This window comes from Euprymna scolopes, chromosome 38, assembly GCF_053919585.1.
Source record: "Euprymna scolopes isolate OS-2025 chromosome 38, ASM5391958v1, whole genome shotgun sequence".
In the NCBI taxonomy this organism is placed as follows: domain Eukaryota; kingdom Metazoa; phylum Mollusca; class Cephalopoda; order Sepiida; family Sepiolidae; genus Euprymna; species Euprymna scolopes.
The window spans coordinates 1,887,689-1,910,166 of NC_136519.1; the positions used below are offsets into that span (position 1 = coordinate 1,887,689).

Genomic DNA, 22,478 nt, shown 5'->3' on the forward strand with positions numbered 1-22,478 from the left:
TCGAAATTTCGTGTAGATTTCAGAGTTCGACAGAAATGTTCCTGAGCTTCAGAGAAACGTTCTAGAGTTTGACATGATACACCTGAAGAAGGTCAAAGGTTAGATCGAAACGTTGTGAAAATAGCATTAACGATAACGATAAGGATAAGACAGGGCTGGAGATTGATATCTAACAGAGCCACTGACGCTTGAAAACAGCAGCAGTTGCATAACACGTATGCAAATGATCAAGCCGGTGCGCGATGTGACGTCATAGCGGAGAAAAAGAGACAAAAAAAGAAAAAGTGGAGAGAAAAAAGACACCACGTTGCAAGGACCGAGAAAAGCAAGTGCAAAGTAAGATGATAGATGTATGGAATATGACGGCGAAAGACTTTTAAGCCCGTGTCGAGACGACAGGGTTTTATCAATTACATGGAAGATCAGATAAGCTAAAGATTTTTAAAACAATGCGTTATTTTTGAAAATACCGTAAATAAATGCCTTTTATTTCAACTGAAAAATCTGAATCGAGTTTCTTTCCCTTTTCCTTCCTTTGCGACTGTTTCTGCATACAACGAGGGTGTCCGAGTGTTAACATGTAACGACACCGTTTAAAAAGATGTAACGACACCGTTGAAAAAGATGTAACGACAACGTTTAAAAATGTAACGACACCGTTTAAAAAGATGTGATGATAACGTTTAAAAAGATGTAATGACAACGTTTATAAAGATGTAACGACACCGTTTATAAAGATGTAACGACAACGTTTATAAAGATGTAACGACACCGTTTAAAAAGACGTAACGACACTGTTTAAAAAGATGTAACGACAACGTTTAAAAAGATGTAATAACAACGTTTTAAAAGATGTAACGACACCTTTTAAAATCATGTAACGACACCGTTTAAACACATGTAACGAGATCTCTTAAAACATGTAACGGCACCGTTTAAAAATATGTAATGACAACGTTACATATAGTCAGTATGTGGCCTATTAGCTTAGAGACGCCTGTTTTGCACTCTGTACAAGAAGGGGAGACAAGTCGTTGGTAAATGTATCTATTAATAAAGGTTACAGCATAACATTAATATTAAGTTTTATAAGCACTTTTTAATATTGACCTAAGCCATAATCAGAGCCAAGAGCCATCCTAGTATAATGGTTAATTTAACGGGAATAAATGTCAACCCGAAAAGATGAGGAACACTATGGGAATAATAACATTTATCAATAGCTTAGACTATGTTTGATTACTTTGTCGACATTGTATTTAAAGACGATCAAGTTGTAAAAAACCGGGAAGCAGCTCCTCGTCAACGTGTTCCATAGATGTGAATCTCTTGCAAAAAATTCTGTCCATGGGAATTTTTATCTCGCACATCGGAAAGGGAAAATGACGTGTTATTTTTATTGTGCTATATCTTTTTTTTTGGGCTTTACTAATGTTAAAAGCTAGTCATGAAAAATAACAGTCTCATACTCCATCTTTCAAACCCGTCGGCCTAACATTCACAGGCAATATAAACTGTAACAAAAACATCGAGGACATTGCCAAAGATGCTGCAAAATAAGTGACCTCCTAGCTCACCTACTTTGCAGTGCTAGAAAATTACTCATACCAGATAAGACAGGCTTCAAAAAAGAGTCTCAAATATGACAGGTCTCGCACTGTCGGCTTAGCCACAACCTATGTCCATCGCCGCAATGTCGCATTTCTCTGTTTATTATACAACGAAACGTGTTCTGATGACCTCATAGCACTTGTGCCTCCACCGATGTACATACTCCCGATTAATCCGACAAGCAGCAAAATCCAACCCCTTCATTGTTGAGGTACCTAGATGCCAAGAAGCCTTCTACTCAGTTTCATTTACTCAGACTGCTAAACGTTGGAATTCCATCCCTGTTTCCTGCTTTCTTGATTGTGCTAACCTGCACAAGTTGAAATATAATGCGAACAGATATCTTGCTGCTTAACTCCCAATAGTCCTCTATTAGACACAATCCTAAGTAGTATCACCTTACGCCCCAAGCGGCAATATGCCATGTTTTGGACGAAAAGAATAGAAATAAAATATACTCGAGAAGAAGCATTACTGAGATGAATTGATTAGCATTTGGATGACGATGTATTAGGATGATGAGAAAGTTCTTGCGGAATTTTTAATTTGGATTACAAATCATGTATTTGTAATGTATTTCCAAATAAGTTTTCGTTATAATACATTTACTTTGTATATCAATTTAAAGAGCGTTTTTCGCTCAATCTAATCGTTTAAATTACAATCGTTTTAAAACGACCATGTCTTCTTTTCAGAATATTAAATACAAGATGAAAAAACATCGCCCAACTTTCTTATTTCAATTGAAGCTAGGCCGAAAAACTGATGAAGCAGCTTGCGATATCAACGGAGCGTTTTGAACCCACAGCACATTGGTGGGTTAAGAAATTTCGTGGCGGAGTCGAGAGTCTTGAAGATATGTGGTCGGTCATCGGATGTTTACAACGATCAATTAAAGGGCTTAGTTAAAGCCAATCCACACGTAACTGTTCGAGAACTTGCTTCTGAATTAGACGTAACGTATAAGAAGATCTCCAACCACTTGAGAGAGATTGGAAAGACAAAAATTTATAAATGGATGCATCACGAATTTAACGACAACTAAAAGAAACGCTGTTATGAAGTGTCATCTTCCCTTCTTATTAAACAGGAACGACCCGTTCCCGACCGGGTTACGATTTGTGACGAACACTGGGTTCTTTACAACAACTGGCGATGCTCTGCTCAGTGGTTAGACGTCGATGAAGCTTCATGATACTTCCCCAAGCCAGTTTTCACTAAAAGAAGATCCTACAGACTGTTTGGTGGTTTGCGACGGATCTCATCTATTACAGGTTTTTGAATGTAGGCGAACCCATTACGGCGGATAATTACTGTCAACAAATTGATGGAATACATCGGAAACTTCGACAACAACACCCAGTATAAGCCAACAGAAAAGGCCGAATTCTCCTCAACGACAATGTCCGACCGCACGTTGCTAAACCGGCCCTGCAGAAGTTGAACGAATTCGGCTACCAAACTCTGTCTTATTCGCCATACTCTCCAGATCTCTCTTCTACCAATTACCACTTTTGCTAGTATCTCGGCGACTTTCTGCGTGAAAAATGCTTCAAAAATCTAAGCAATATCAAAAACGGATTCAGCGACTTTATCGCCACCAGAACACAAGATTTTTACGTTACTAACATAAATGCACTTGTTTTGCGTTGTTAAAAGTGTGTTGATTCTAATGGTGCTTATTTCGATCAATAGTTTTTTTGTTTGATCCAAGATATGTTCATCTGAATTTAAAAGTAAAAACCGCAAGAACTTTCTTGTCAACCTGGTATTTTATGGCTTGAAAATAATGACTTGAATGCGTAAGACTTAATTACAAAACTATGACGAGTATTTAATGTCATTTGATTTGATGATGACAATATTATTGTCATCGAATAAGCAAATTGTGGCAAGATGTTTAATAGTTGGGAGATTATTGGAATGAAACACCGTGCATAGAAATTTCATTTAATATTAGAAATCTATTTATAGAAGAATATTCTTCGTTACACTCATGCAGTAAATATGTCAATTTTTTTTACGTTGTTTTGTTTGGTTTAGATAAAGTCCCATCTTCTTCTAATGTAGGAAAAAATAAATCCCGGTTTGTAATAAATTCAGGAATTTACTTTGCCAAGCTTTTTTATCGCTAGTTTACTTGGAATATAGAAGGGGTGAACAGTGTTTTGCCCATTCGAGGGGGGGGGTGACGAGTTTCAGAAAGTTCGCAAAACAAGAAAAATAAAGACACAATAAATAAATATAAATAAATAAATAAATAAATAAAACAAAACAAGAGAAAAACAAAAAATATATCCTAGAAAAAAACGGGGGAAGAAAATAAAGTTTTTTCTAGTGGTGCTAGGAAGACGAGACTTTGCTGAAAAATTCTATTATTTTTTCTAAATATTTTTCAATTAATAATTTAATGACTATGCAATACTGTGATCATTAAATTTAACTTAATTTAACTTTCAAAATCGCATTAAAAACAATTTGGTAATAAAGAGATAGCTAAAAAAACAAGAGATATGACGATGACCAAGTGGTTAACGACACGAGCTTACGACCTAGGTGTTTCAAGTCCGAATCCAGTTCGTTCCACATCACTTAAGATATTGGCAACGTTCATGCCAATACCCGATGTCTTTCTAGAAGGAATCCCAACTTGGAAATATATCGGGGAAACCAATACTAGCAATAGCATCGTATCAAAAAAAAAAAAAATAATAATTTGATAAAAAATAGGATAGTTAAAAAAACAAGAAAATAATAAAAAAATTATGGTCATTCGGACTAAGAACGAAAATTGAAATATTCATTTTTAACATTTTTTTTACTTGAGAGTCACCAGTTATCAAGGCCCGAAGACCACTCGAGGATAAGAGTTAATGAATGTAAAGTGGTAGTTTAGTAATCGTTAATGGTGTGAATTGGGTAGAATTTGATTATTTATGGAGTCGGCTCAACAAGAACTTGTTTACATTGGATTTGAAGGCTACCATGTTGTATTCAATCGGAAAGCAGGCCAGCAGAACAGTGTTTCAAAGGCGGGCAATTCTGGGAAAGAAGCTTTGTTCATGGAATCTACGTTTTGATTTAGGCACAGATAAAGAGTGGGGAAAATTATTGACAGTGGTTTCAGCTAGACATATTACTACATTCTTACAAAAATACATTTACTTTCACGATCCATCGATCCGCCATTATAATTCTGAAAGCCCCCCCCTCAACTTCATAAAGATTCAATTTTATAGGAAAGTAATTTTCTTTAATAACTGATTTTCTACTTTATCATTTTTTTGGATATCTTACTATTTTCGATATGACAGGTAAGTTCTACAAGTATTTTAATGTCGAATGCTCTGACGAACTGCAAGCACTTGTGCCTCCACCACGTAAATTCCCCCGACAAACCCGACAAGCAGCTAAATCCCACCCCTACACAGTAGAGATCCCTAGATGTAAGAGAGCTTTCTACTCCAGTAGTTTCTTCCCCAGAACCGCTAGACTTTGGAATTCCTCTCCGGATCTCTGCTTCTCCAACTGTACTGACATGCAAACGTTCAAGTGTAACGTGAACCAACATCTTGCTGCCCAACTCCCCACATAGTTCTCCAGTAGCTTATGCCCCTGATAGTAGCCCCTACACCAAAGTAGCAATGTGCCTTGTTTGGGGTGAAAATTTGATTTAAAAAAAAGAAAAGAAAAGTAGATTACATTGGCTTTTGTTTAAATTCAACTGTTCGATTTTCGTTATTATTTAGTGAAAAAAAAACCTTTCCAAGCAACGTGTTTCATTAGTTATTAATATCATATCCATGTCCTTTAAAATCACTTTTGTATTTTTTCTTTCAATGTTGCTTATATAACAACTTGGTTCCAAATGAGAAATGTAATTCGAATCTAATGTTATTTTTATAAATCTTGCAATCACCAATTGACAATTAACGTTCTTTTCTAACTTTTACACTTAAAAAAATTGTTTCATTTCACAAATCCCTTGGTCATCAAAGAAGACGGAGATGCATTGAGGAAAGATACTTTTCCTAATTTCTAAAACAGAAATTTGATCTCAGAAAGTTGATCCGATTTGCAATTAACATTGGATCCAGTCAAATCATTAGAAGCGTCATTACAAACACAATTGATCATAGCTCAGTCTTAAAATAAGAAATAATAATATTCAAAATTCAGATGAAAACTAACTAAATAAATAAAACAATGAAATAAATAAATAAAACGATAAAATAAATAAATAAAACAATAAAATAAATTAATAAAACAATAAAATAAATAAATAAAACAATAAAATAAATGAATAAAACAATAAAATAAATAAATTAAACAATTAAATAAATAAATACATAAAGCATGAAAATAAATAAATAAATAAAACAATAAAATAAATTAATAAAACAATAAAATAAATACATGAAACAATAAAATAAATGAATAAAACAATAAAATAAATAAATTAAACAATTAAATAAATAAATAAAGCATGAAAATAAATAAATAAATAAAACAATAAAATAAATAAATAAAACAATAAAATAAATAAATAAAACAATAAAATAAATGAATAAAACAATAAAATAAATGAATTAAACAATTAAATAAATAAAGCATGAAAATAAATAAATAAATAAAACAATAAAATAAATAAATAAAACAATAAAATAAATAAATAAAACAATGAAATAAATGAATAAAACAATAAAATAAATGAATAAAACAATAAAATAAATGAATTAAACAATTAAATAAATAAAGCATGAAAATAAATAAATTAATAAAACAATAAAATAAATAAATAAAACAATAAAATAAATGAATAAAACAATGAAATAAATGAATAAAACAATAAAATAAATGAATAAAACAATAAAATAAATAAATTAAACAGTTAAATAAATAAAGCATGAAAATAAATAAATAAATAAAACAATAAAATAAATTAATAAAACAATAAAATAAATAAATAAAACAATAAAATAAATGAATAAAACAATAAAATAAATAAATTAAACAATTAAATAAATAAAGCATGAAAATAAATAAATAAATAAAACAATAAAATAAATTAATAAAACAATAAAATAAATAAATAAAACAATAAAATAAAGAAATAAAACAATAAAATAAATGAATAAAACAATAAAATAAATAAATTAAACAATTAAATAAATAAATAAAGCATGAAAATAAATAAATAAATAAATAAATAAAACAATAAAATAAATAAATAAAACAATAAAATAAATGAATAAAACAATAAAATAAATAAATTAAACAACTAAATAAATAAAGCATGAAAATAAATAAATAAATAAAACAATAAAATAAAAAAATAAAACAATTAAATAAATACACCAATTCTCCATAAATAAAAATCAGATATAATTTAAATGAATGCGAAAGTGGGACACATTTATTGTGCTAATGTAAAAGTCAAAACGTCAGTTTTACTTTTCTAAGATTCGCAGTTCTGACTTAATGTACGATAAATTTTACTATTGTAATATTCGGAGTTCTGATTTAATGTACGATAAATTAACGCACGACAAATGTACGGCAAAGCACGAAAACTTTATTTCTTCAAATCTCGGCCAACAGTTTAAAAAATGTTTTGTACTTTTTACAACGATTTTTAGCGAAAAAAAGGCGGCTAAATTAAAATTTCTTGCTTTTTATTGTGATTGACAAAAGAATCCCAGGTTTCTCGATTGGCATGGCTAAATATCATTTTTTACAAAGGAGCTACTACTTATCCAGGTCCGAAACCCACTCAAGGATAAGGGATAAGGAGTATACGGTATCCATGACAAATTGCGCCTATATTTTCTTTTCGCTGAAAATATTTGTAAAAATAAAAAAAAATTTTTAGACTAGAGGAATATTTAAAAAAAAAAAAGAACCAAACATTAAAAATGTTAAGTTAAAAGAATGATGTGGATATTTTTACAACGATAAATACGTGTTTTTAAAAGAATTTTATAGTAAGAGTTTGCTTTAAAAAAATATAGTATGTGCTTTTTTAAAAATATTTACAGTAAGTGTTTGCTTTTTAAAAAATTTTTTATAGCAAGTCTTTACTTTTTAAAATATTTTATGGTAAGTGTTTGCTTTTTAAAGTTTTTTATAGTAAGTGTTTGATTATTTAAAATTTTTAGAGTAAGTGCTTTTAAAAAAATTATAATACGTGTTTGCTTTTTAAAATTTTTTATAATAAGTGTTTACTTTTAAAAAATTTTATAGTAAGAGTTTGGTTAATTAAAATTTTTAGAGTTTGTGTTTGCTTTTAAAATATTTTATAGTAAGTGTTTGCTTAAAATTTTTTTATAGTATGTGTTTGCTTTTTAATTTTTTTATAGCAAGTGTTTGGTTATTTAAACATTTTTTATAGTAAGTCTTTGGTTATTAAAAAAAATTATAGTAAGTATTTGCTTTTAAATTTTTTTTATAGTAAATGTTTGCTCTTTAACATTTTTTATAGTAAGTGTTTGGTTGTTAAAAAAAAAATTATAGCAAGTGTTTGTTTTTTAAATTTTTTATAGTAAATGTAAGTCTTTAAAAAAATTTAAAAAATTATAAATTTTTTTTATAGTAAGTGTTTGCTTTTTAACATTTTTTTATAGTGTTTGCTTTTTAAAAATCTTTTGTAGTAAGTGTTAGCTTTAAAAAATTATATTATATTATTTATTAAATTTTGTATAGTAATTGTTTTCTTTTTAAAAATATTTATAGTAATTGTTAGCTTTTAAAAGTTTTTTTTGTAGCAACTGTTTGCTTTTTAGAGAGAGACAAACAGACAAAGAGAGACAAAGACCGAGAAAGATAGGAACAGGGAGAGAAAGAAAGAAAACGTATTACTTTATTATTCTTAAAGTTAAACTGATTTTGTCATTTTAAAAATAAAACTTTATTTGCACATTTGTATTTATTTATTACTAGTTGGACGCCCGGTGTTGCCCGGTAGTATTATACGCTTAAATATGATATTTTAATTTATGCAGATTGTATATATATTATTATAGAATCAATCGTCTATTGAATATAGGAATAATTTGCTCGATGGACTAATTCGCAAATAAATAAATAAATAAATAGTAATAATGATGATGTCGTTCATCAAATTCCGTCTATGTTTGTTTACGGTATCACGTCAGCTGATATTTGGGTTTGACGATGAATGCCCTGAAAAAGTCACTTCTGATTAATTTTTAGTTTAAAAAAAATGCAAACGAAGAAATGATTTGCGGCAATTTTAAGTGGAATCTCTTCTTTTACAGTAAATTGAGCTCATTATGAGAAAAAAATAGGATATAATGGTAAGGTACATCGGAGCTTGAACAGGGGATCATCCGATCTGTAGGCGAATACTCTACCAGTGAGCTATATCTTCAGATGACAATAGTTCTGCTTATTTTTAAAGAAGAAATGATTTGCTGAGAATTAAATCTCCCTTGCTTTGCCGAAAATGATCTTCCTTGGCCGGTGTAAGGTAAAATATTCCCCTGTAAAATTTCTTTCTTTTCTACAAGAGAAGAAAGACTATTTTTAGCATCGGATGTTTTCAATTTTCGATACTTATCTGATAAATCTCTGTAAAAAATATATCTAAGAAAATCACCAGACATATAAATTACCTTTGTTGCAAAAGATAGGCTCAGCCGTTTCGGAACCTATGAGGAAAGACTCATACACACAGTGACTTTCATATAAGAATAGAGATTTTAGGTTTTACACTAAGATTTACATCGCGTGTGACAACAGCAGAAAATCAGTTGTTATTAATAAAAATAAATGACTCACTTCTTCACCCCGGGGAACGCCGAATAACCCTGCTAGTAGAAAATAATTGATTAATATTACGTTCGTTGCCTGGATGCTTTTTTGTGATTTGCGCACAAACTCGTTATCAGATTTTTCAATCTCTTGCTACTCAAAACCAACCAATTAGCTTTAATGACTCGAATCAATTAGGAAATGTTCAAATTGGCCATATTTGTATAATGTTTCGATATTATCTATGAAACAAAGGCATTCGGAGAGCGTAGATCCCCGCAAACGATCAAGTTTCATTAATTCGAAACAATTGTAGATCGTACTCAGAAGCATGCGATCGATATCGAACCCAGGCAGATTTCTTAATCTGGAAAAAGCTTAAGAATTCTTGTGTTACAAATGGCAACGAGTGATTATGCAATCTTGCATCATATTAAAGCACATTAACAGATATTACCGAGCCGATCTTAGAGGCTAAAAACTACAATGATAATCAGTATTCGTAAAATATATCCCAGGGCAGAGTATTGATTACTGAATCAATCGGGGACTAACCGGTAACAAAATCGAACCGTTCTGCTATGCCATTGATTGCATTTGGACGCGCAGTGTCATTAAAGTCAAAAGAAACAATTGTACCCACAAAAGGGTCCGATAACTGCACATTAAATATGTCAGGCACAGATATTTAAATAATATCTAATAAATACACAAAACCAGTGAGCAAATTTGCTGAATGGATAGAAATAGATAGCCAGATAACCTCATGACGTTTGCACTCGAGGAAATCAAGTCGTTTACAAATTATATTGTTCTTTACATAGATCAGAAGGTCCCCATGTGAGGCATTAACGTGTCGATCTCTGCATAAGATGACATATCCAGGAATTTCTCCTACACAGTGAGGCACACTAGAAGAACGTTTCAAACACAAAGACATGCAGAGGGAAGTTAAGCAAAACACGTGATCTGAGTTTGCTAACTAACCCGCGAATGTATGCCACAGTTCTGATATTTTGAGCAGCTATTTTGAGACTGCTGAATTTTTCAATGTAGCTGGGCGACAACGAATGATTTGCAAGGTGTGAGCTGCCGCAGTTACAGCATTTGCGAGCGTTAGTGAATGCCGTCGATACAGCCAGGGCCGCCATAGTTGACGTTGAGTTGAGTTTTGACGAATAACAGACAGAAGCAATGTGGCCAAAGAAACATCGAGGCGGTCGGTTAATGTATGGAAGTAATCAGTAGTGATGAAATCCAACTTAGAAGCTATGTGAGAGAATACGAGTGTATTGAACCCTGTCTGGCACATTGCATTTATTGCTGGTGAAATTGCTGTTGTCGTGTGGTTTGATGAATGAGAGATTTGTGACGCACGGATATGCAATGCAAATGTCAGCTAATAAATCATCCCTCGACGAGTTTTTGTCGACCCCGTGTGCGATGACGGTGGTAGTTTTCGAGGCGATGGTCGTTTCGTCCAATTTAGATAGTGATGCATTTTCGCTAAAAAGGTCACTACAGATGTATCTATAAATTGCCGCGAATGCATTTCACCATGAAAGTTTTCTCTGCTCCTTTCGAATAAGATACGAGGTGTCTTCAATAAGTTTCCAGACTTATTTGTTCATGCATTTAAAACTGTCGTAGACTCTTGAAAATTGAATATGCTATTGCCATACATCTTATGAGATGACCAATTTTTATGATGTTAGGTTGAAATGAATAGATACAGCAGGAATTGAAATACATCCCATTAAAGCCTGGTGACTTTCAAAAATGCAATCTGGACGTGACGACACTTTAGAAGAACAACATGGAATAAAACGTATGGAATGCTTCAGACTGTTTACACTATATTCAAGAAAAGACAGGGAGTCTTTAAGGGATGATTAAAGGTGTGGGGGGAGTAAGGAATTCAAAACACCAGAGTTGATTGGCCAAATAAAGAATTTCGTGGATAAGGGCCGTTTTATAATTATAACCACACCAGATGTCAGATAGGTCCAGAAACAAAGTGGTCATACGAGGCAATATTCGCATAATTAGTCATCTAGTTTACAGGAGGTAATATTTATATACGTAGTAATTTAGTTCAAGAGTCCAAAATTAGAATTACCCAGTATTGCAGCAGAAAATACGCTCGAAGAAAATAGTTTGCCAAAGTTATTTTTTTCCCAATTAGAGATGTGATACTTGGTATCCGATGCTTCAATAGCCAGAATATAGTTTGATATGAAGGGGAAAGATAAATGTCGAGTATTACAATTTTTAAAATTATAATTTAACTTTGCTCTTTTATAATAAGTTCTATTTCCTCTATTAGTTGTAACTAATTATATATATATATATATATATATATATATATATATATACTAGCAGAGGTTACCCGGCGTTGCTTGCTCCCCCGTTCAGGGGAAGGATGTCCAGAGGCCCCTCTGGGACAAACCCAAAAAATGTTTTTAAATAAAAATTTTCTGGGTCAAAGCCAATAAAAAAAAAGTTGTGTTATAATGTATGTAATCAGGTGTAAGATAAGAAAAATAAAATAGGTAAACGGTAATTGTAAAGTGTTTGATTAAACGCAGGTTAAACAGAAATAATGAATGAAAGTGTTAACGGAAATAAAAATATTATCAATATGTTAAAATAAAAAAAAATGTGCAGACTATAAGATGTAAGTAAGTGATAGTTAAAAATTTGGAGGACAGCGTTTGTTTTCGTGTTGTGTGTACGTGTGTGCGGCTAGCGCCAGAGTGTGTGTGTGTGTGCGTGTGTGCGTGTGTACGCGGGTACTGGGAATGGTAGTAGTACTAATAGTCTGTCCTTTGGAGGACAGCGTTTGTTTTCGTGTTGTGTGTACGTGTGTGCGGCTAGCGCCAGACGGCACTATAGTAATGTTGGATTGTGATGGCTGGTGTAAGTTTCGTAATTTTGTAATTTGTAAATGGCAAGTTAGGGAAAAATAGACCCTTCCAAGATGGACAATAAATAAGGGCATAATATTTTATGGTAATGTTAAGAACGTAGGAACCATAGTTTTTTTAGGAGATGTGATTATTGGATTAACCAATCAGAAACCGTCTGTGGCACACACATCTCTGTTTATATATATATAGTAATTTATAAAATATATATGGTGATTAAGCTACACTGAATATTCCGCGTTTCATCCACTCTAGAATTCTTCAGGCTTATGCGCGAATTTTGTGGTTGTCTGTCGTTTTTATATACGCACCTTCTATTGAGATTTTAGTTAGCCAATCAGCTTTCTAGTATCCACCGCGCCCTTCCTATCAGCCAGTTTACGCATAAATTTATAATTTAGTATATTAATTTTATGTGAGTAAATGAAGTAGTTACACTTAGCTCGTGAAACAGTTGAGCACCCTCAAAAGAATTTATTTCACCACATTAAAAATAGATATGGAAGAGTTAATTTCGAAACATTGTTAAAAACATCCCCACACCTAGCAAGCATAGCTATATTATTAAATTACTTAAAAAAACAGATGAACTGATACGCCGAATGCGATGGCGAGCAAATTTCTTCCTTAAAAATCGTAAACAAAAAAGAATCCTATCGTTTTAAAACCCTAAAAAATGCGAAAACAGTAGACCTTTTGATAAACTTTGAAAATGACTTTTTAAACGTAATTAAAAACTTAGAATTCCACAATCAACCTAAGAATTTCCAACGGAAACTACACAAAATCGTTAGAAACATAAACAACTCTAATAAAATCTTTGTAAAAGCAGATAAAACTAGAAACTTTTATAAAATAAATAAACAAGAATATAACAAACTAATCACAGAAAACATTACAAAAAACTACAAAAAATAGATACAAACGAATGCGACTACATAGATAAAATAAATACTGAAAGTAAACGAATTACCGATAAATTAAAAATTAGCGATGAAGTTGGCAAATTGAAACCTAGAGAGGCATACATTCTGTTCAAAAACCACAAATGGGACTTCAATAATAATCCCAGAACCCGCTTGATAAACCCAAATAAACCAGAAATATGCAGAATTAGCAAAGTAAACAAACAAATGAAACAAGTGCTAGAATTAAACCAGTGGACAAATTGGTTTAAAAATATAGAAAACAAATATAAATGTACGTTTATACAGTTCGACATCATAGACTTCTATCCCTCGATATCCGAAGAACTTTTTAACATTGTCCTAGAATTTGCCGAGGCATACACTGATATATCCTCGGAGGAAATCGACATGATTAAAAAATGTAGAAAATCAGTTCTAATAAATAAACATAACCAATGGATAAAAGTTAAAATGACAAATTCGTTTGATTTGGCGATGGGTGCCAGGGATTCTGCAGAGGCATCATATTTTGTGGGATTATTCATTCCATATACCCTCACAAGCATATTTGATACTACAGATATCGGCCTATATAGAAATGATGGATTAGCTATAATAAAAGACTCCAACAAAGTCAAGGGAGATAACTTTAAGAAAATCATACACAAGGAAATAAAAAAATTAGACCTAAAAGTAGACGTACTAGCTAACATAAAAATAACAAACTTCCTGGACGTCACGTTAAATTTAGAAAAAAAACCCACATATGAACCCTACTTAAAAGATAACGCTACTCCAATATACTTAAACTCTAAGTCTAATCACCCACCATCGATTATAAAACAGATTCCTAACTCGATCGTAAGTAGACTCAGCAATAACTCAAGCGATGAAAATGCATTTAACAAGTCAACCAATATCTATGAAACAGCCCTAAATAAAAAATAGTGGATACAAAAATATTGATATCAAATATATCAATAACTATAATAAAATTAAAAATAGAAGAAAAAGAAATATAATCTGGTATACGGCCCCATACAATCAAATGTTAAAAACAAAACTTGGCAAGAAATTTCTAGATCTTATCGAAAAGCATTTTCCCGCAACCACCCCCTTGCACCAAATTTTTAATAAAAATACCCTAACAATAACAATAAATATTACGTAGGTATGACTTCCTTGGATTTCAAACTCGATATTATGACCACAAAAGTACATTCAACAATAAAAAAAACACCGTATGAAAACAAAGCTAGCAAATAAATACTAGGAACTCAAGGAAAGCGGCCGTTCGCCGGTATTCTAATGGAAAATACTAAGAAAAGCAAACACCGGTAGAGACCTAGACGACCCATGTATATTATACTTTCATGAAAAATTTGCTATCCTGTACTTTAAAGAACCCCAACATCTATTAAACTGTAGGAGAGAAATAGCGAACAACTGTGTTCACAGGATAAAATTTACTCTAGGATAGAGATACAAAATAACTTTAAAACCAACGAAAAAGAAACAGAAAATAAATAAACAAAATAAATAAACATGCATATACATAAACTATCATACTATCATACATATGTATGTATAAATATATATATATATATATATATATATATATATATATATATAGTCATCCACATACAGTACTGTTTCGCTGTTTCACAGCTCATCAGTGCGGCTAGACAGGCAACTACCTCAAGCCAGGATTGAAACCCGACCGTTTATACGGCAGTCAAGGCTTCTAACCATTACGCTATATATATAAACTAACATAAAAAACTAACCTAGATTTAAAACAGGTCAAGACACTAAATATCCAGGCTAAATAGAACACACACAAAGATTCAGGTAAACCAGAGGTAAAATGAGCCTTTGTCCTGTAAGTGCGTGTTCATTGGCTGATAAGAAGGGCGCGGTGGATACTAGAAAGCTGATTGGCTAACTAAAATCTCAATAGAAGGTGCGTATATAAAAACGACAGACAACCACACAATTCGCGCATAAGCCTGAAGAATTCTAGAGTGGATGAAACGCGGAATATTCAGTGTAACTTAATCGCCATATATATTTTATAAATTACTAACTAGCTCTACCTACGTATTGAGCACTTTTGAAGTGAATACGTAAGTTTACGCATAAATTTATAATTTCGTATATTAATTTATGTGAGTAAATGAAGTAGTTGTATATATATATATATATATATATATATATATATATATATATATATATATCAATATTGAGTTGTATATATACATATATATATATCAATATTAAGATAGCTTATAGAATAATTTTACTTTTATAAAATAACCATCTTTACGTTTTCATAAAAATGTGAGCGTTGAGTACTTAGTTTATCGATTATATGTCCTTTTATGTCATTGACCGATCATCACTGCCGTCAATTTCCCCCACCGTCACTCATGTAATCCGTGTAACGCAAATGAACAATTAGCGTTAATGAGTAAAATCAATTTAACGATTTCATGTCGGCCATTTTTAATTTTTCTTGTCAAACCATAATGGCGCCGCAAAATAGACACATCCTCCGTGACTTCTATTTCCTTCGAAATTTTAGCATTGTCGTTGCATCAAAGTTAAGTACACGCGACTTCTATCCCGAGTTTTTTTGTTTTATTAAAAACAATGATCATTAAGTATTTCAAGAAAATTATATAATTTAGCTGGAAATTGTACGATGATCAAGTGGATAACGACACAGGCTGACGACTATTAAAGTGTTCCAAGTTTGAATCCAGTTTGTTTAACAAAAAAACATCTGAACTTCGGATGTTGGCGACATTCACGTGGTTCCTTCTGTAAAGACCAGCTGACTTTATAAAAAGAATTCTGACTGGAAAAATATTGCGATGTTTTATGTTTTTGAGCCTAAAATTTGTGTGTGCATGTGTGTGATGTGTTTGTATGTGTATGTGTGATGTTTGTATGTGTATGTGTGATGTTTGTATGTGTATGTGTGATGTTTGTGCGTGTATGTTTGCGATGTTTTATGTGTATGTGTGATGTTTGTGTGTGCATGTGTGTAACATTTGTGTGTGGATGTGTGTGATGTATTTGTGATGTTTGTGTGCTTTTTTGTGTGTATGTGTGTAACGTTTGTATGTGTATGTGTGATGTTTGTATGTGCATGTGTGTAACGTTTGTTTGTGTATGTGTGCGATGTTTGTCCACGTATGTGACGTTTGTATGTGTATGTGTGATGTTTGTGTGTGCATGTGTGTAACGTTTGTGTGTGTATGTGTGCGATGTTTGTATGTGTATGTGTGATGTTTGTGTGTGCATGTGTGTAACGTTTGTGTGTGTATGTTTGCGATGTTTGTATGTGTATGTGTGATGTTTGTGTGTGCATGTGTGTAACATTTGTGTGTGTATGTGTGTGATGTATTTGTGATGTTTGTGTGATTTTTTGTGTGTATGTGTGTAACGTTTGTATGTGTATGTGTGATGTTTGTATGTGCATGTGTGTAACGTTTGTGTGTGTATGTGTGCGATGTTTGCCCACGTATGTGATGTTTGTATATGTATGTGTGATGTTTGTGTGATGTTTTGTGTGTAACGTTTTTATGTGTATGTATGTAACGTTTGTATTTGCATGTGTGTAACGTTTGTGTGTGTATGTGTGCGATGTTTGCCCACGTATGTGATGTTTGTATGTGTATGTGCGATGTTTGTGTGATACTTGTTTGATGATTGTGTATATATGTGTGTTATGTTTGTGTGTGTATGTGTTTAACTTTTGAGTGTGCATGTGCGTGATTTATTTGTGTGCACGTCAGTAATGTTTTGTGTGTATGTGTATAATGCTTGTGTGATGATTGTGTGTATGTATGTAACGTTAATGTTTGCATGTGTGTGATCTTTGTATGTGTACGTGTGTTATGTTTATGTGTGCATGCGTGTGATGTTTGCGTGATAATTGTGTGTATGTGTGTACCGTTTGTGTGTGCATGTGTATGATTGTGTGTGTAAGTGTGTTATGTTTGTGTGTGCTTGTGTGTTATGTTTGTGAGATGAGTGTGTGTATGTGCGTGTTATAGAAATTATAATTGAAATAAAAAATATTTATACTTCTTTTTTTAGATTACATGTTTCGCGTCGTTTTATATGCAAAGTTCTAATATTTTCTTTGCTTAAATGAATGTGTAAATTCTGGTATAACATAATTTTTATATAATCTTGAAAAATGATAATATTAATTTAAAAGCAGGAACACAGAAAAATAAGTAAATCAAAAAATAGTAAAAATTTTACAAACGTTCACAATAGGAATGTACAGATGTACGGCCGGGGAAAAAATAAAACCAGCATTCCTTACCTACCGCTAACTACCTGACGTCATTTTCAGACAACCTTTTGACTTTATGACATTTTGGGCTTCCGTAGAACACATTCTTAGACGATTTCGTTTGCTTCTGTTTAAGCGAAGCTAGAATCTCTCGCTTATGGGGACTAATTAAGTTATTGTTTTTGTTTAAACAAGGTGTTTTTTTTAATTTAATTCAGTATCTTAGGACTTTATTATCTTTGAAATAAACCTAGAAAACTGATATTTTTCTTTCAAAGGAGTTTATAATGAATTTATTTAACTTGCAGCTTCCGAATTTCGCTGTAGAAAACATTTTTCATTATAACGTTTTTCTCACGTGTACGAATATTCTTTTATTTGTTTGGGCTTAAATCTTTCAAATACAATAAAAAAAATAGTCGGAACCCTACAAAAATATGATAGAACAGATTTCAAAACTATTTCCCCTTATTTTGTCTGCCATTATTGCCAATACCTTTTATATAAATATGTTTTAGATTTTCCCCGGGAAACGCCGAATAGCCCTGCTAGTTTTAAATAAAAGTGACGTCACATAAAAAGAACATGTACTAATTTATTGTACACATCGAGTTGCCTGCCATTCATATATTTATAACGATTGTTTCAACACTGTAGTCACAAAACGGGCTGCTAGTCGTAATATTATTTATTAGAAAAAGCAATATATCTTACTCGCTTATGCTTGTATAACAGCAAGGTCTTGCCCATATTATATGGAAATGAAATCTGACATCTCAAAATCAGGCAAAAGAGGAAATTAGATGCATTTGATTCCTAGTAGCTTAGAAAGGTTCTCTGGATCAAATAAAGCCATGGAATTACCAACCGAGAAGTTAGAGATCCCTCTACCCAAGAGGTAGTATCGTTAATAATCTGAAACTGATTGACTGGCTCGATCATACCCTACGATTGATTCCAGAGAGAATTGATAACAAAATACTGTAATGAACCCTTGATGGAAAAAATGAGATTAAAATTTTTTTTTTTATTCAATCTTCACCCCAAACAAGGCAAGTGCCACTTTGAAGTAGGGGGCTACTATCGGGGACAATTTGCAGGGGGGGGGAGGGTTATGAAGGGAGATGAGTAGAAAGATGAATACCAAAATTTAATTGGAATCAAAAGATTTGATTGCTTTGGAAGAGAAGTTGGAGCAATACTTGTGAATCTGGATTCAAATCGAAAACGACGATACACTTTGATTACCTTCTATATGTCGCACGACATAAAGCTTCTAAGTCTGGGTAAGTAAGCTTATGTTCATGTTTGAGTAGGTAATATCATTAAATAAACCGTTAAATTCGGCCACAGGACTGGAAATAAACAAAAAGAATAATGAAAACATAGTGAAACATGAAGTTCGTACAGGATCGGAACCTGTGACTCTGGAAGAGGAACTGCTTAATGCTAGAGAAGTGATCGAATAGTAAATTTTATTTAATCATAATATATAATTTTCTGTGTTTGTGTCTGTCCGTTGTTCACATTTATTTAAGCGAATATCTTTTTTTGTGTATTTAGAAATGGAAAATATAGCATTAATGGTGAATAAACATTGCTTAGAAATAAATGAGATGCCACAATCGGAAATCAAAACAGAACCCCTGAGAATTTCAGTCCGATGTTCTACCAACAGAATTAATAAGATTTCCTTATAAAATGACCCTAAAACTTAAGCTTAACTAAATAGTTATAGCTTTGGCGTGACGTCATCTATTTTATCCTTTACATCAAGTTTGAAAACTTCACTTCAACATAAGCATAAAAATAAATAAATGCTTAAACATTGGAAATACTTTTGATTGGCCCAAACAATGTATTTTGCTTTAAGTATATATTGGCACAAAACAAAAAACAAAACAAACAAAACAAATCAAAAACTATTTGATTAGTCCTCGCGCGAAAGAGCAGGACACAAAATGTTTTAAATACTACTACTACTACTACTACTACTACTACTACTACTACTAATAATAATAATAGAATAACAATAACAAAGACTTTTGCTGGCGAGGACTACTATTGACCGTAACCAGTTATACAGTCGTTTTGAAATTTTCATCTCTATTTTTCTCGTTATGTACTGAATATTTGTTAATGAAACCTATATGAAATATGTTCCTTATTAAATTTTAAAGATTTTCTATTCTGAAAGAAGTTTTAAAAAATTTCATCTAAAAATGTAATTTAAAAGTTTTTGTTTAAAAAATTCAGATTTTCTCATTATTCAGACCTGCATTACAAAGAGAGGGTTGCAAAAAATGAGTTGTGGTGTGAGGAGAAAAGCAAACTGAAACCGAGAGAATATTCAGACCTGTAATAATACAAAGAGGGGGTTGAAAAAAATGAGTTGTGGTGTGAGGAGAAATACAAACTGAAACAGAGAGAATATTCAGACCTGTAATAATACAAAGAGGGGGTTGCAAAAATCAGTTGTGGTGTGAGGAGAAATACGAACTGAAATAGAGAGAAAGAGGAGTTTTAAAATATAATCTTAAAAAGATAAGATACAAGTTAGAAAATCATTTCATCCAAGGCATGAAAATTGTTAAACAAAATGTTTTTACTATAGGCTTTAAAAATAAAGGTGCAAAATTCAATTTGAAATTTATTTATCTTCAGAGTGCACTTTTATAAATTTTACAAAGTAAGGTATAAAAATTTAATTTAAATTAAATCAAAAGATTACCTTGGATTTATTTTATGCAATGTACATTCTGTTACACTTTAAAAAAAAATCATTGAAAATTTTATACCTATATCATTAATTGCTAGATGAAAGATAATGTTTTTAAATAGCAACAAAATGTACATTACATAAAATAAATCCAAGGTAATCTTTTGATTTAATTTAAATTAAATTTTTATACCTTACTTTGTAAAATTTATAAAAGTGCACTTTGAAGATAAATAAATTTCAAATTGAATCTTGTACCTTTATTTTTAAAGCCTATAGTAAAAACATTTTGTTTAACAATTTTCATGCCTTGGATGAAATGATTTTCTAACTTGTATGAAATATGTATCGAAATTAACAATCTCTAAGAATTGTCTCTGTTCGATCATATAAAATACTTTGGGAGAGTCTTCACCCTTAGACTGTATTTTTACCTCTGCAGTGATGTAAGAGACTTCCGTTCTTCTTAGTCATAAACGAGTTTGTATGCGTGTACAAAATTCTGCTTTCACAATGTAAATAAAAGCGAGCAGGCGTATCTTTCTGTCTGCGTTTGTGAATAGAAAAAAAAACCTACTTACGTGTCTCTATTTTTTAATTCTTTTTGTCGTCAGCACAAAGTCTACGGGCTATTTTATACAAGGTATGTGCTTATTTGAGTGATCGATTTTCATAATTCTTTAATAATATGCACTAAAAATTGGGGTATATATATATATATATATATATATATATATATATATATATATATATATATATATATATATAGTCTTGGAAGTTTTTAATCTTTAAAACTATACAAAAAATATTTTTTATCGTTCGTTAGAAAACCATCTAGTCAGTAAGTCATTTAATCACCTGCAATAACTGCATCAACTCGCTCTCGAATTTACTATAATACCAATAATTTATTTTTCAAGGGATCATCAGTTGTTTACCATGAAACACTGTTTCGGGGATTTAAATTTATATATATATATATATATATATATATATATATATATATATAAATAAAGTGACCTTGTCTGTCTGTGTGAGGAACGGTCTCTACCACGGTCCTCTGTCAATTCTTAGTCTACAAACTTGAAAATTGGGATATATGGGGATTTGTACCTGCGGAACAAATTCGGTTTTGTTGTTTAGCCAGAAAAATAATGGACCCTGACAGGAATAAGTCCATGTAAAGGACTGTTCTACGCATGTGTAAATATCCATTGATTGACTGAACTTTTTTAGATGCGTATGAACGTGACTCAGATAACGAATAAGGCTGGTGAAAGAACTACTGCAGATATCCTAACTGTAATCTCTGAACGTATATACCATGCACTGGACAAAGCAGGGGAAAGTAGGGAAGTAACCCTAGATACAGGGTGATCCCCTAAAAAAAAAAAAAAATCGGGCCCCGTATACACTTTATGTGATATCTCCTTTATTTATTCACCAAGACCCCAGTGGGAGCTGGGACAAAGAATACACTGTGTTATATTTTACTATAAGACAGGCTCGTTTAAGAAAACCTAGGACAATTTCATACGTTAGTTCGAATGTGAAAAGGATCGATCCAAAAGCAGAATTCAGAACTGGATGGACCACTTCAAGAAGTACGGGACCGTGAAGAACCTCAACGCTGCCAGAGAGAACCGTCCAAGCCACTCGGGACGTCCCAAGAAGCGAACAGCCGAGCTGGTCGAAAGAGTGAGAGAGTCTCTCCAGCAGAGTCCGAAACGCTCTGTGCACAAGTGAAGTCAGTCCCTGGGTATATCCCGTGAGACTTGCAGGAGAGTGCTGGTGAACGATATCAGGGCTTACTCATATAGAATACAGACGCTGCAGACCCTTACAGTCTTAGACAAGAAGCAGAAGAGGGCTATGGCAGTCAAGATGCTCGAGAAGATCGATGAGACACCAAGTTTCCTTAACCTCCTTTGGACCTCAGATGAAGCCTACTTCCATCTTGATGGAAAGGCGAACTCCAAGACAAATGTCTTCTGGGGCTCCTCTAGACCTAATGAAGTAGCCACCAAGCCCCTGCACTCTTCTAAGTGCAGGGTATGGGCTGCAATCTCGGCCAGAGGCATCATCAGACCAATCTTCATCGAAGAATCTGGTGCAACAGTGACAGTCACCATGGAGCTGTATGTAGATGTCCTCAAAACCTTCAAGACTGAGCTCCAGACCATCTACCCGTCGCTCATGAGCAAGTTCTGGTTCCAGCAGGACGGAGC

The 22,478-nt window shown here is 32.3% G+C and overlaps 1 protein-coding gene across 1 annotated transcript in view; it reads right to left on the reverse strand.

The window, feature by feature from the left end:
* The window catches only part of LOC145263052 (uncharacterized), a 287,051-nt gene that overhangs the window by 637 nt on the left and 263,936 nt on the right, over positions 1-22,478 (reverse strand). The gene's annotated exons all lie outside the window — the stretch shown is intronic.